This window comes from Oncorhynchus gorbuscha, linkage group LG10, assembly GCF_021184085.1.
Source record: "Oncorhynchus gorbuscha isolate QuinsamMale2020 ecotype Even-year linkage group LG10, OgorEven_v1.0, whole genome shotgun sequence".
Taxonomy (NCBI): Eukaryota; Metazoa; Chordata; class Actinopteri; order Salmoniformes; family Salmonidae; genus Oncorhynchus; species Oncorhynchus gorbuscha.
In genome coordinates this window covers 61,232,898-61,246,371 of record NC_060182.1, presented here as the reverse complement: position 1 = coordinate 61,246,371, position 13,474 = coordinate 61,232,898, and the positions used below count along the sequence as shown (strand labels likewise).

At 45.1% G+C, this 13,474-nt stretch overlaps 1 protein-coding gene across 1 annotated transcript in view; it reads right to left on the bottom strand.

Moving 5' to 3' along the window:
- The window catches only part of LOC124046317 (transcription regulator protein BACH2-like), a 46,442-nt gene extending 39,274 nt beyond the window's left edge, over positions 1–7,168 (bottom strand). The window contains exon 1 of the mRNA XM_046366559.1: positions 6,918–7,168. The gene's annotated coding sequence lies outside the window, so the exon portion shown is untranslated. The remainder of the gene's footprint in view (positions 1–6,917) is intronic.
- Between the last annotated feature and the right edge of the window lie 6,306 nt (positions 7,169–13,474).

The following is a 13,474-nucleotide window of genomic DNA, read 5'->3' as shown; positions in this document are numbered from 1 at the left end:
ATGTGACAAAATACGGGTCGGCAGCCGGCAGATAGCATAGTGGTTTGAGAGGCAACCGGAGGATTGCCAGTTCAAATGCCAGGTCTTACAAGACAAATCTGGCAGGAAGTGAGCTGGCAACCGGAGGGTTGCTGGTATCAAATCTTAGATACCATCGCCTGCTGTTGTAGACTTGAGCAAGGCACTTAAACCCCCGAAAACAACTACTCCAATGGCTCCATAGTATAGTGGCACCCTGTTCCATGTGTATCTTTCTGAGAGTCTGGGATATTAGATTTTTTAAAACCTTTATTTAACTAGGTAAGTCAGTTAAGAACAAATTATTATTTACAATGGGTAACTGCCTTGTACAGGGATAGAACAACATATTTTTACCTTGTCAGCTCGGGGATTCAATCTAGCAACCTTTCAGTTACTGCCCCAATGCTCTAACCACTAGGCTATCTGCCACCCCAAAGCGGAAGTCAAATTTCTGTTTGACCTTGATACAATTGGACAAATAAAGTGATCTTAATCTTTAATCTGCAAGATGCAATTTTTGGGGCGACCCAACCAAATTCATATAGAAATGTGATTTACAGATCTGTCATTCTCATTGAAAGCAAGTCTAAGAAGCGGTATATCTGTTCTATGTGCGTTATTTCTATGTTTCCCGTTCTTAAGTTTCGTTTTTGAGTCTTTAACATTTGGTTTGGTACATCAGCTTCAAACAGCTGAAAATACAATATTTTTGGTGATGGAAAATATATTTCACAGCAGTTTAGATGATACAATGATTCTCTACATTGCACCTGCTTATTTTGTCACATAAACTGAAATTAGGGGAACTATTAGAATTTTAGCAACCAGGAAATGGCGGAGCAATTTCTGCATAGTGCATTTTTAATTTTAATTTAGACACAATCTACAATTTCCACTATAAATGTGACTGTCAAAACGCTACTGATTTTGCTTTTCTGTACAGTGCATGTCCACATATCTTGGATGTGTTGCTGATATGACAAGGCAGTGAGAAGTTACCACAAGCAAATCCTGTTATTTAAGCGAGTGACAGTAACAATACGCCTCCGTACATACACAGCACAGGAAGTGTGTTTCACTCTCCTCCCAACCACATGTATGTCTGTCACAGGATGCAAATCGCCAACCTGAACCTGCCCACCACACACTCACTCATTCAAAGTTACTGAAGTAGAAGACAAGCCACACTTGCAGTGTTGTGTATTCATGGATGCCATATATACTTTAAAAAATAGTATTATCTTTCGTCTCTCTGTGTTTTAATAATTTTCCTTCAATTCGCTGAATCTATCTCACCAGAGAAATCATCCGAGTGAGGGAAACAGCGCCCATCTGTTTCAGTATGTGTAGCCGATGTATCTGATGCTGTCTGGACAAAAAGAGTATGACATGTTGCCACCATACCCTTAGATTGATTGCTGTTTTGCAAGCATTTGATTTTCCTTGATAAAAAAATATAAAATAATTAGCCAATCAGCGTTGAGCTGAGCTCAACTAAAGTTCAATATATAACCCTAGCCTAGATGTTGCCTAGTGTGCTCAGTTTAAAGCTGATATATGTACATTTTTGGGCAACCCAACCAAATTCATATAGAAATGTGAGTAACAGATCTGTCATTGAAAGCAATTCTAAGAAGCGATAGATATTTTCTATGTGTGCTATTTCTATGCTTCCTGTTCTTAAGTTTAGTTTTTGCGTCTTTTACTTTCGGTTTTGTACACCAGCTTCCACCAGCTTAAAATACAATATTTTTGGTTATTGAAAATATATTTCACAGTGGTTTAGATTACAATGATTCTCTACACATTGCCTGTTTCAAATCAAATCAAATCTAATTGTATTCGTCACATGCGCTGAATACAACAGGTTTAGACCTTACAGTGAAATGCTAACTAACAAGCCCCTAACCAACAATGCAGTTTAAAAAATATGAATAATAATAATAAATAAAAGTAAGACTATTTACAGGGGGTACCGGTACAGAGTCAATGTGCGGGGGCACTGGTTAGTCAAGGTAATTGAGGTAATATGTACATGTAGGTAGTGTTCTTAAAGTGACTATGCATAGATAATAACAGAGAGTAGCAGTGGCGTAAAAAGGGGGGATGCAAAGCTGTTTAGAAGCCTCTTGGACCTAGACTTGGCCCTCCGGTACCGCTTGCCGTGCAGTAGCAGAGAGAACAGTGAAGAGACTTATGACTAGGGTGGCTGGAGTCTTGACAATTTTTAGGGCCTTCCTCTGACACCGCCCGGTATAGAGATCCTGGATGGCAGGAAGCTTGGCCCCAGTGATGTACTGGGCTGGGCGCACTACTCTCTGTAGTGCCTTGCGGTCGGAGGCAGAGCAGTTGCCATTCCAGGCAGTGATGGTGCAGCTGTAGAACCTTTTGAGGATCTGAGTACCCATGCCAAATCTTTTCAGTCTCCTGAGGGGGAATAGGTTTTGTCGTGCCCTCTTCATGACTGTCTTGGTGTGCTTGGACGGTGTTAGTTTGTTGGTGATGTGGACACCAAGGAACTTGAAGCTCTCAACCTGCTCCACTACAGCCGCGTTGATGAGAAGGGGGGCATGCTCGGTCCTCCGTTTCCTGTAGTCCACGATCATCTCCTTTATCTTTATCACGTTGAGAGAGAGGTTGTTGTCCTGGCACCACACGGCCAGGTCTCTGACCTCCTCACTATAGGCTGTCTCGTTTTTGTCGGTGATCAGGCCAACCACTGTTGTGTCATCGGCAAACTTAATGATGGTGTTGCAGTCATGCCTGGCCGTGCAGTCATGAGTGAACAGGGAGTACAGGAGGGGACTGAGCACACACCCCTGAGGGGCCCCTGTGTTGAGGATCAGTGTGGTGGATGTGCTGCTACCTACCCTTACCACCTGGGGGCAGCCCGTCAGGAAGTCCACGATCCAGTTGCAAATGGAGGTGTTTAGCCCAAGGGTCCTTAGCTTATTGATGAGCTTTGAGCAATAAATAGCATTCTCACTTTTGCATTCTCCTTTTGTCCAGGTAGGAAAGGGCAGTGTGGAGTGCAATAGAGATTGCATCACCTGTGGATCTTTTAGGGTGGTATGCAAATTGTAGTGGGTCTAGGGTTTCTGGGATAATGGTGTTGATGTGAGCCATGACCAGCCTTTCAAATCACCTCACGGCTACAGACGTGAGTGCTACGGGTCTGTAGTCATTTAGGCAGGTTACCTTAGTGTTCTTGGGCAAAGGGAATATGGTGATCTGCTTAAAACATGTTGGTATTACAGACTTGGACAGGGAGAGGTTGAAAATGCCAGTGAAGACACTTACCAGTTGGTCAGCGCATGCTCACAGTACACGTCCTGGTAATCCGTCTGGCCCTACGACCTTGTGAATGTTGACCTGTTTAAATGTCTTACTCACATCTGCAGCGGAGAGCGTGATCAAACAGTTGGTGCTCTCATGTATGTTTCAGTGTTATTTGCCTCGAAGAGAGCATAGAAGTAGTTTAGCTCATCTGGTAGGCTTGTGTCACTGGGCAGCTCTTGGCTGTGCTTCCCTTTGTTGTCTGTAATGGTTTGCAAGCCCTGCCACATCCGATGAACGTCGGAGCCAGTGCTGTATTGACACTTTGCCTGTTTGATGTTTTCGTTGGAGGGCATAGCGGGATTTCTTATAAGCTTCCGGGTTAGAGTCCCACTCCTTGAAAGTGGCAGTTCTAGCCTTTAGCTTAGAGCAGATGTTGTCTGTAATCCATGGCTTCTGGTTGGGGCATGTATGTGCGGTCACTGTGGGGCCAACATCATTGATACACTTATTGAAGAAGCCAATGACTGATGTGGGGTACTCCTCAATGCCATAGGAAGAATCCCGGAACATATTCCAGTCTGTGCTAGCAAAACAGTCCTGTAGCTTAGCATCTGCTTCATCTGACTACTTTTTTATTGACCGAGTCACTGGTGCTTAATGCTTTACTTTTTGCTTGTAAGCAGGAATCAGGAGGATAGAATTATGGTCAGATTTACCAAATGGAGGGCGAGCGAGAGCTTTGTACACGTCTCTGTGTGTGGAATAAAGGTGGTCTAGAGTTTTTTAACATGCTGATAGAAATGTGGTAAAAATGGATTTAAGTTTCCCTGCATTAAAGTCCCCGGCCACTAGGAGCGCCGCCTCTGGATGAGCATTTTCCTGTTTACTTATGGCAGAATACAGCTCATTGAGTGCGGTCTTCGTGCCAGCATTGGTCTGGGGTGGTATGTAGACAGCTACAAAAAATACAGATGAAAACCCTCTAGGTAAATAGTGTGGTCTACAGCTTATCATATGATACTCTACCTCAGGCGAGCAAGAATTTGAGACTTCCTTAGATATCATGCACCAGCTGTTGTTTACATATATGCATTGTCCGCCACCCCTTGGCATACCAGACTCCGCTGTTCTATCCTGCCGATACAGCGTATAACCAGCCAGCTAGCTGTATGTTGATAATGTCGTCGTTCAGCCACGTTTTGTCACATAAACCAGGAAATGGCAGAGCAATTTCTGCACATTGCACCTTTAATTAGCTAGCTAACTTAACTTGTTCATTGTTGCTCACGTGAGGAGTTAGGCTACCATGGACAGCCACATGTTATTTAGCAACATTGAGTGCACTAAATCATTTAATGGTATCTTTATGTTTGTTTTCACTGTATTAGACCTAGTTGATTTAATAAAGCGTACATTTTTAAGTTGAAATGGTGCTGGAATAGCAGAGGCAGTGCTCCAGTTTACTTTTTGCTGACTTTCGGCCTCAGGGCGAGACAATAACAAGACACAATGGCATAATAAATTCAACCACACCTTTGTTTCATCACAAAAGTTTAGAGCAACCGCTGTCTGGTGAAGTCCACAAAGCATATTGCATGTAACAAACAGTTAAATGACCTAGAGCATGGTCAACAAGTTAATGTTTTCGACATTTTCGGGCTACTAAACAACTATTGATTTAGAACCATGGAGTTACTGCAAGTCGCAAAGAAAACAGGAGCTGGCACCACTATTACAGCACCACGAGTGGGTGTATTACGCGAACATATAGCAACCCAAAGGTTGCAAGTTCGAATCTCATCACGAACAACTTTAGCTAATTAGCAGCTTTTCAGCTACTTGCTACTTTGCAACTACTTAGTATTTTAGCTAACCTTAACCATTTAACTTAAATCCTAAACTTAACCCTGACCCATAGCTAACGTTAGCGGGCCACCTAGCTAGAATTCGTAACATATCATACATTTAGCAAATTTGTAACATGTTGTACATTTCGCAAATTCGTAACATATAATACAAATTGTAATTTATCATACGAAATGGGCCATGAAAATCCACAAATTAATACATACCATACAAAACGTAACATATACTAAATGTAGTGTCTCGGATTTATGTACAGAATAATACGAAATGATGGGCTGAAACACATACAAAGACCGAGGGGCGCTGTTTCGCTCGCTCGAATGCTTTCTCCGGTGAGATACATTCAGCCGCTTGCGAATTGATTATACATCATGAAACACAGAGTGACGAAATATACATTATTTTATTGGTCAATTTTGGGGGGAAACCTGGTTTCACTTGGCATCCACGAATACACGCCACTGTTCACAAGTCATCTCTCACATGCCACGTTCTATTCAATTTAGGACATGATCCTGGCGCGTGATTGTGTGCATGTAGCTAGCTTCCCCATGCATGGTTGAATGTGTTCATTGACTGGCTCTGGCAGACTGACAACAACTCAGGGTCGTCCAAGTCCACCTTCTCCTTGCCCCCTCTCCCTCACTCTATCCTTTCATTTCAAAACAATGATGCAAATCCGCTTCCTCGGAATCAGATGCTGTGCTAAAAATGTTCCACTCTCAAGTGCTTGAGTTGCTATTGCACCCAAATCCGCCTTTACCCGTCATGTGAGACCATAAACAAGGAAAGATAAGGGAAAGCAAATGACCTTAGTATGATTAGATTAAAACAAAGAAGCAGCTGTTCAAAGACTGCTCAAGTAACAGGTCAGGGAGTGCGAGTGACACCACATTCCAGATTGAAAGATTACAATATTATTAGATGGCCAGAAGGGGTAGACGAGATTCATGCATGGCACTGAAGCGAAATCCGTTATATTAAATAAAAAATAATCAATCAATGCAATTAATCCAAAAAATAAGATTAGGACATTCAATCATTCATCATTAAAAAATAATAATTTCAGACATTCATCTACATATGTTAATATTTATTGTCAACTGTAATTGGTGTTTGTAGCCTAACACGTGGGGAGCAGAGTGACATCTAGCCGTGAAACAAAAATTGTCAATGTGCAATTTATTTCCCGTTTTTTTGTGAGTAAAAATCTATATTGCATGATTGCAAGTCACTAATTCGTTGAAAAACGTTAATAAAATGTCCTTCTAGCGCGGCCAAGGGCGGGAATAGGAGCTACGAGATGTGATCCTTTGTCCCTCTTTGCCCCCCCTTTCCGCAAAATGACAGTGCCCTCATCGTTATGGAAGCTAGAGTCATGTTGACCAGGCAGCGACCACCCAGCCTCTGCGCTTTGACCGTTCGAAAACATGCCCCCCACAACAAAGCGCACTGTCACCGCTCTGCACAATGGGACGAGCACTTCAAGGTACAGCCAAATGAAGGATATTCGTTCGCTATGCTGATTAACAAAGTAAAAAAAAAAAAAAAATACACACGCGTCTCTATGCATTTACGTATGAATATGATTGGATGTCAACAAAGAACTTGTGGGAAATGTAATGCAATGCGCGGCAACATCAGTATAAAACAATCACTGCAAATTGAACAATGCAATCGGGAAAAGGAACGCACTTTAAACCAAAGCCATAATGTAATTGGTTATAGGTAATAAGCAGTAATAAGCTCACCGTAACTTTCCCGTTTTCTTGCACGTCAGCGCTCCGTTGGTCTCTTACAAATTAGAATGGTTCCACATGGTGACTTCAGCAGCACCCCCTCCAAACTGCTGAAACCGCGTGTTTTTCAATAGTCATCAATATTTTTGTTTTATAACGTGTAAAAGTGTGGTTACACTATTACAATTGCTATTCAGTGAATGTTACGGGTTTTGTCCCTTTGAAAAACAGCGTGCAGCCTCCTCTGCTGTTTGTATCGCTTATGAAACGCCTTCTCCCAGGAGCTACATTGTTGACATTCGAGCGCTGACGTCACCCTGTCCCTCATTCACAACAATGCGCTGTGCAGAAATTACGCTACAGCCCGGGTCGCTTTGACATTTTACTCAAAATAGCGGGACGCACATGGGGTTGGTGAATTGGCCTTACAATCATGCCAACGTAAATCCCCGTTTGGCTATAGAAGTGTTTAATTCAGCAAGGAGCGAGGCACAGGAGGATGGCTAGGAATGAAAACAGCATACAATGACGATAATCCTATGATGATCAACCATTAATAAAGGACAAAATAACATCCCATCGTCACATCAGCCCGAAGCCATAAAAAAGCTACAATAACAATTAAAATAATTAATAATAATAATGCATCTCATTGATGACACATTTAAACATATTTATGACCAACCCCCCATTAACTGATTGTCATCACTCAGAGCAAACAATCCCCTTATTGCACATTACCAGTCTCTCCTTGAGTAGCAGAGATTCTTGTCAGACACTATTCACATCACTGTTAGACCTCAGGACACAGAAAACATGATCTCATCCTGCTACAGATCCATGACTGACTGACTGAACAATAGCCAGCATCAGCCGTGTTCACAACCCCATTCCCCATTATGCTACTAAAACCCTACACAATCACCATCAAGTGATGATGACATAGGCTATATAATGGTAATGCTACTGATAGTATATTTTTCTAAAATGAATCATATTATGGCCTATGAGTTTCAAGTTTCATAACATATTTACGGAAGGCATATGACCCTCTATGTGTCTGTTTGAGCATGCAGCTAAAGGTGAGAATGCCACAGGCAGGAAACAGTGGGCTTTGACATGATACATGCTTGTTAGTCGCCTACACAGAAATCCTATTTCAAGATCATTGTTTCAGGCTGTAACACAGAATGTGTGTGAAATATCATGGCAAATCTCTCCACTGGCCAAAAAAAAAACCCCTACATTTCATTTGAATGATCAATTCTAGACAATAATCATCAACAGCCATTTGTTACATAATTAGACAAATACAATTCAGAGGTTACAGCAGACACGAGACTGTCCACTCCTCTGCATTATGCAGAAACATATTGGTTCAGTATGGAGGCCACTCTAATATAGGTTGAACAAGGCAGCAATAGTCAGGCAGAGAGAGTGTGTTTTCTAATATAGAGACAGCGGATCCCCAAGGAGCTTTGCACGCTATAACGTTTTATCAGGTTGTCACAGACTTGCTGCTCCTGGAGCCCATTTATTTTCCCTGTGTGGCATGGGCTGGCTAGGACAAGAATTCGGCCCAGGCATTTTATCCACACCAGCCCACATCAATGCGCACGCTGCCAACTCATATGCTCAGTATGGGGGAAAGAGGAGTGTCTTTGTAGTGTATTTCTTTGCTTGTATGTGTGTGTGTGGCAGGGGGGGGGGGGGGCTTAAGGGTAGGCCTTGTCAAAGAGATTGGGCTGGCTTTAGAAAGGACTGAAAGTTGGGGATGGATTCAGAGTCACAGAGGGAGGAAGTTCCGGAGCCAAGGAGCAACCCTGGAGAAGGCCATGTCGCCGAAGCTCTGGAGCTTCGTCCTGAGGATGACAAGGTGGCCTGCTGTGGTGGAACAGAGTGCACGTGTGGGTTGGTAGGGGAGAAAAAGGTCTGAGAGGTAAAAGGGGGGGCAAGATCGTGAAGGGCTTTGTAGGTCAGAAGGAGGGTCTTGTAATCAATGTGTTGGGAGACAGAGAGCCAGTGGAGTTCACAAAGGAAAGGGGTGATGTGCTGCCAGGTCTTAGCGTGGGTGAGGAGTCGGGCTGCAGAGTTTTGAACCATTTGGATCTTATGGAGAGAGCTTGAGTTGTTTGCCGGAGAGAACTGAGTTGCAGTGGTCAATAAGACGGGAAGAGATGAGTGCATATATGAGGGTTTCAGCGACAGGATGGGAGAGGATGGGAGAGGGAGGACCTGACTTTGGCAATGTTGCAGAGGTGGAAGAATGAAGAAGACAGTCTGTCTTGTGTGGTGGTCAAAGGAGAGGGTGGAGTCCAGGATGACACCAGGGTTGTGTGTGTGGGGAGAGGAAGAGACTTGGGAAGAGGAAGAGACAGGGGTGTCAATGGTGAGGTTGCCAGTTTTGGGGAGGTTGGATTTGGTGCCTATGAGGAGGAGTTCTGTTTTATCACTGAGACCTTGAGTAAGTTTTGTTGCATCCATGTTTTTATTGTAGAGAGGCAGGATTCAGTGTGGGTCAGAGGTGGGTTGAGAAGGGATTTGGTGCTGTTGTAGAACTGGGTGTCATCGGCATAGTAGTGGAAGTCAAGGTTGAAGTGACGGAGGATCTGACCAAGGGGGCTGATGTAGATGATGAAGAGTAAGGGACTTAGCACAGAGCCCTTGGGAACACCCTGTGTAACTGCAGCTGAATCTGAGGTGTGGACATTGAGGGAGATGTAGTGGGTCCGGTTTGTGAGGTATGATTGTAGCCAGGACAGTACAGGTCCCTCAACACCTAGACCCTCAAGCCTGATGAGGAGGATCTGATCGCTCACTGTGTCAAACGCGGCACTCAGGTCGAGGAGAATCAGAATGTTTACGGCGCCAGCATCAGCAGAGGTGAGGAGGTCATTGACAACTTTTGATGGGGCGGAAAGCAGACTGGAGGGACCCTACACACCCTACTTAGACACAAGCAGTCGTGCTGACCCATAACATTGGCAAGACAGTACAGCATTTTTCAACCTTTCCTGTACCAGTGACTGGCGAGACATGGTCCTCCTCTTGTTTAACCAGCTCATGTTTAAAACCAATGCAAATTTGTAACACACTGGAGATACAACTCATCACTATAACTGGGCCTCTGTTCTAGCCATTTTGTTTAACTCCCTGTTGAGCTGTCTGTCTGTCTCAGCATCTTCTCTGCTGTCACTCTGTGCTTCTTTTCTTCTCTGTGTCTGTCGGCTACCTATTTTGCAACAAAGCCTCCTTCACTCATGCTGCCAAACATACCTTCGTAAAGCTGACTATCCTACCGATCCTTGACTTCGACAATGTAATTTACAAAATAGCCTCCAACACACTACTCAGCAAACTGGATGTAGTCTATCACAGTGCCATCCGTTTTGTCATCAAAGCCCCATATACAGTACTACCCACCACTGCGACCTGTATGCTCTCGTTGACTGACCCTCACTACATATTCATTACCAAACCCACTGGCTCCAGGTCATCTATAAGTCTTTGCTAGGTAAAGCCCCGCCTTATCTCAGCTCATTGGTCACCATAGCAACACCCACCCGTAGCACACGCTCCAGCAGGTATAGTTCACTGGTCATCCCCAAAGCCAACACTTACTTTGGCCGCCTTTCCTTCCAGTTCTCTGCTGTCAATGACTGGAACGAATTGCAAAAATCACTGAAGCTGGAGTCTTATATCTGCCTCTCTAACTTTAAACACCAGCTGTCAGAGCAGCTTAGCAACTGTACCTGTACACAGCCCATCTGTAAATAGCACACCCAACTACCTCATCCCCATATTGTTATTTATCCTCTTGCTCTTTTGCACCCCAGTATCTCTACTTGCACATCATCATCTGCACATCTATTACTCCAGTATTAATGCTAAATTGTAATTATTTCACCTCTATGGCCTATTTATTGCCTACCTCCCTACTCTTCTACAGTACATTTTCACACACTACATTGATTTTTTCTTTTCTTTTGTGTTATTGAGTGTACGTTTGCTTATGTCTAACTTTGTTGTTCTTTTTGTCGCACTGCTTTGCTTTATCTTGACCAGGTCGCAGTTGTAAATGAGAACTTGTTCTCAACTAGCCTACCTGGTTAAATAAAGGGGAAATAAAATAATTTTAAAAAACAATTCTGTCTGCTTCATCCTTATACATTATAAAACCCAAGCAAACGGCTTAGGCTATATTTCAAATGAGTGCCTGTCATATGTGATCCCCCGAATCATCACCAACCCTCAGTGTTCATTACTATTACAGGGCTGCAGACTAACATTTTCCCCTGGTGTCACTGGTGCCACTAACTTTTACAGTTGGTGGCACCAGGCCAGGATTTGGTTGGACCCAAATCACGAGTTATCTTATAAAGTCATTCACAGTTCTTTATTAAGAAGTGTAATAAATAGACTACTGATGTATTCAGGAAATAAGTTCATATAACATGTCAAAGCGGGAATGCATGACCAGAAATTGTCATGACTTTTGGGTTGACAATTAGACTGTAGTTGCTATATTTTACTGTCAATTTCCAGATTCTTTTGTTCAGAGATTAATTCCATACATCTTTGTGCACTAACTAATATCATAGGCGTATTCATTTGGGGTTACACATTAACTAGATCGCTAACTCTAAATATACTACTCACTGCTAGTAGGCTTGTATTTATCCAACAGTAAATGTAATGTCTTTAAAAAGCATTGCAGTTGTAGGCTACTACCCATGAGACCTATAGGCCTATGCCCTCACAGTGGCCTGTGAGGGCCATTTCGTGTGCGTGCTGCTCCATATCTCAATGCCTTATCAAATATCTTGGTTGTAAAATAGTTGCTATTGAGCTGAATATTAAGAAATCAGTTATTGTACCTACAGAAAGCTGAGGCACTTCACTAGGGACAAGGGAACAAAGTTTGAAATGTTATATGATCAGAACACACTTACTGTAAGGGTTTTCTGGTGAAAGAGAAGCGGACCAAAAAGCAGCATGGTGGTTATTCATGTTCTTTAATTTATAAAGAAACTACACATGAGATAACTAACAAAAACAACAAACGTGAGAAAACCTAAAACAGTCCTATCTGGTGCAAATACAGCAATAGGAACAATCACCCACAAACACAGTGAAACCCAGGCTACCTAAGTATGATTCTCAATCAGAGACAACTAATGACACCTGCCTCTGATTGAGAACCATACTAGGCCGAAACATAGAAATTCCCAAAACCTAGAAAAACAAACATAGACTGCCCACCCAACTCACGCCCTGACCATACTAACTAAATACAAAACACAGGAAATAAAGGTCAGAACGTGACAGTACCCCCCCCCCCCCAAAGGTGCGGACTCCGGCCGCAAAACCTTGACCTATAGGGGAGGGTCTGGGTGGGCGTCTGTCCGCGGTGGCGGTTCTGGCGCGGGACGCGGACCCCACTTCACCATTGTCTTAGTCCGCCTTATTGTCCGCCTCCGTGGCTTTCTGACCATGGCAACCCCTCTCAATGACCCCACTGGACAGAGGGGCAGCTCGGGACAGAGGGGCAGAAGCTCTGGACAGAGGCTCTGGCGCCTCGGGACAGAGGCTCTGGCACCCCTGGGCTGAGGGGCTCCGGCGCCCCTGGGCTGAGGGGCTCCGGCAGCGGCGCCGGACGGGCTGAGGGGCTCCGGCAGCGGCGCCGGACAGGCGGGACGCTCCGGCAGCGGCGCCGGACAGGCGGGACGCTCCGGCAGCGGCACCGGACAGGCGGGACGCTCCGGCAGCGGCGCCGGACAGGCGGGAGCACCTGCAGGAAGGAGACAGAGAGACAGCCTGGTGCGTGGGGCTGCCACAGGAACCACCAGGCTGGGGAGACCTTCAGGAGGCTTGGTGTTAGGAGGAGCCTGAAAGACCGGGCTGTGGGGGAGCACTGGAGCTCTGATGCGCAACCTTGGCACCACTTCCCCAGGCTGGACAACTACTCTAGCCCGGACCCTCCAGAGTGCAGGCACAGGTTGAACCGGGCTGTGGGTAAGCACGGGAGATCTAGTGCTTACTACACGCACCTCTCCCTAAGGCTCCACTCCCACAGTTGCCCGGCACGAGCGGAGCGCAGGCAGAGGACGCACTGCACCCTCCCAGCGCACCGGAGACACAGCACGCAGAGCCGGCGCAGGATAACCTGGACCAAAACTGCGTACCGGCGACCAGACCCGCTGAGCAGGCACCATACGCCCTGGCTCAATGCCCACACTCGCATGGCACTTTCGGGGGGCTGCCCTACAGCGCGCCGGGCTATGGACACGCTTAACCGCATAACACGGTGCCTGACCAGTAATGCGCTGCTTATAATAAGCACGAGGCGTGAGCTCAGGTCTGCTACCTGGCTTAGTACCACACCTCGTCTGCCCCCCCCCAAAATTTTTTGGGGGCTGCCTCTCGTACCTGTCGCACTGCCTCCTCACATCGCCGGCTCCTCTCTCCGGCTGCCTCTGCTCTCCTAGCTGCCTCCACCTGTTCCCATGGAAGGCGATCCTTTCCCGCCAGGATCTCCTCCCAGGTGTAGCAACCCTTGCCGTCCAATA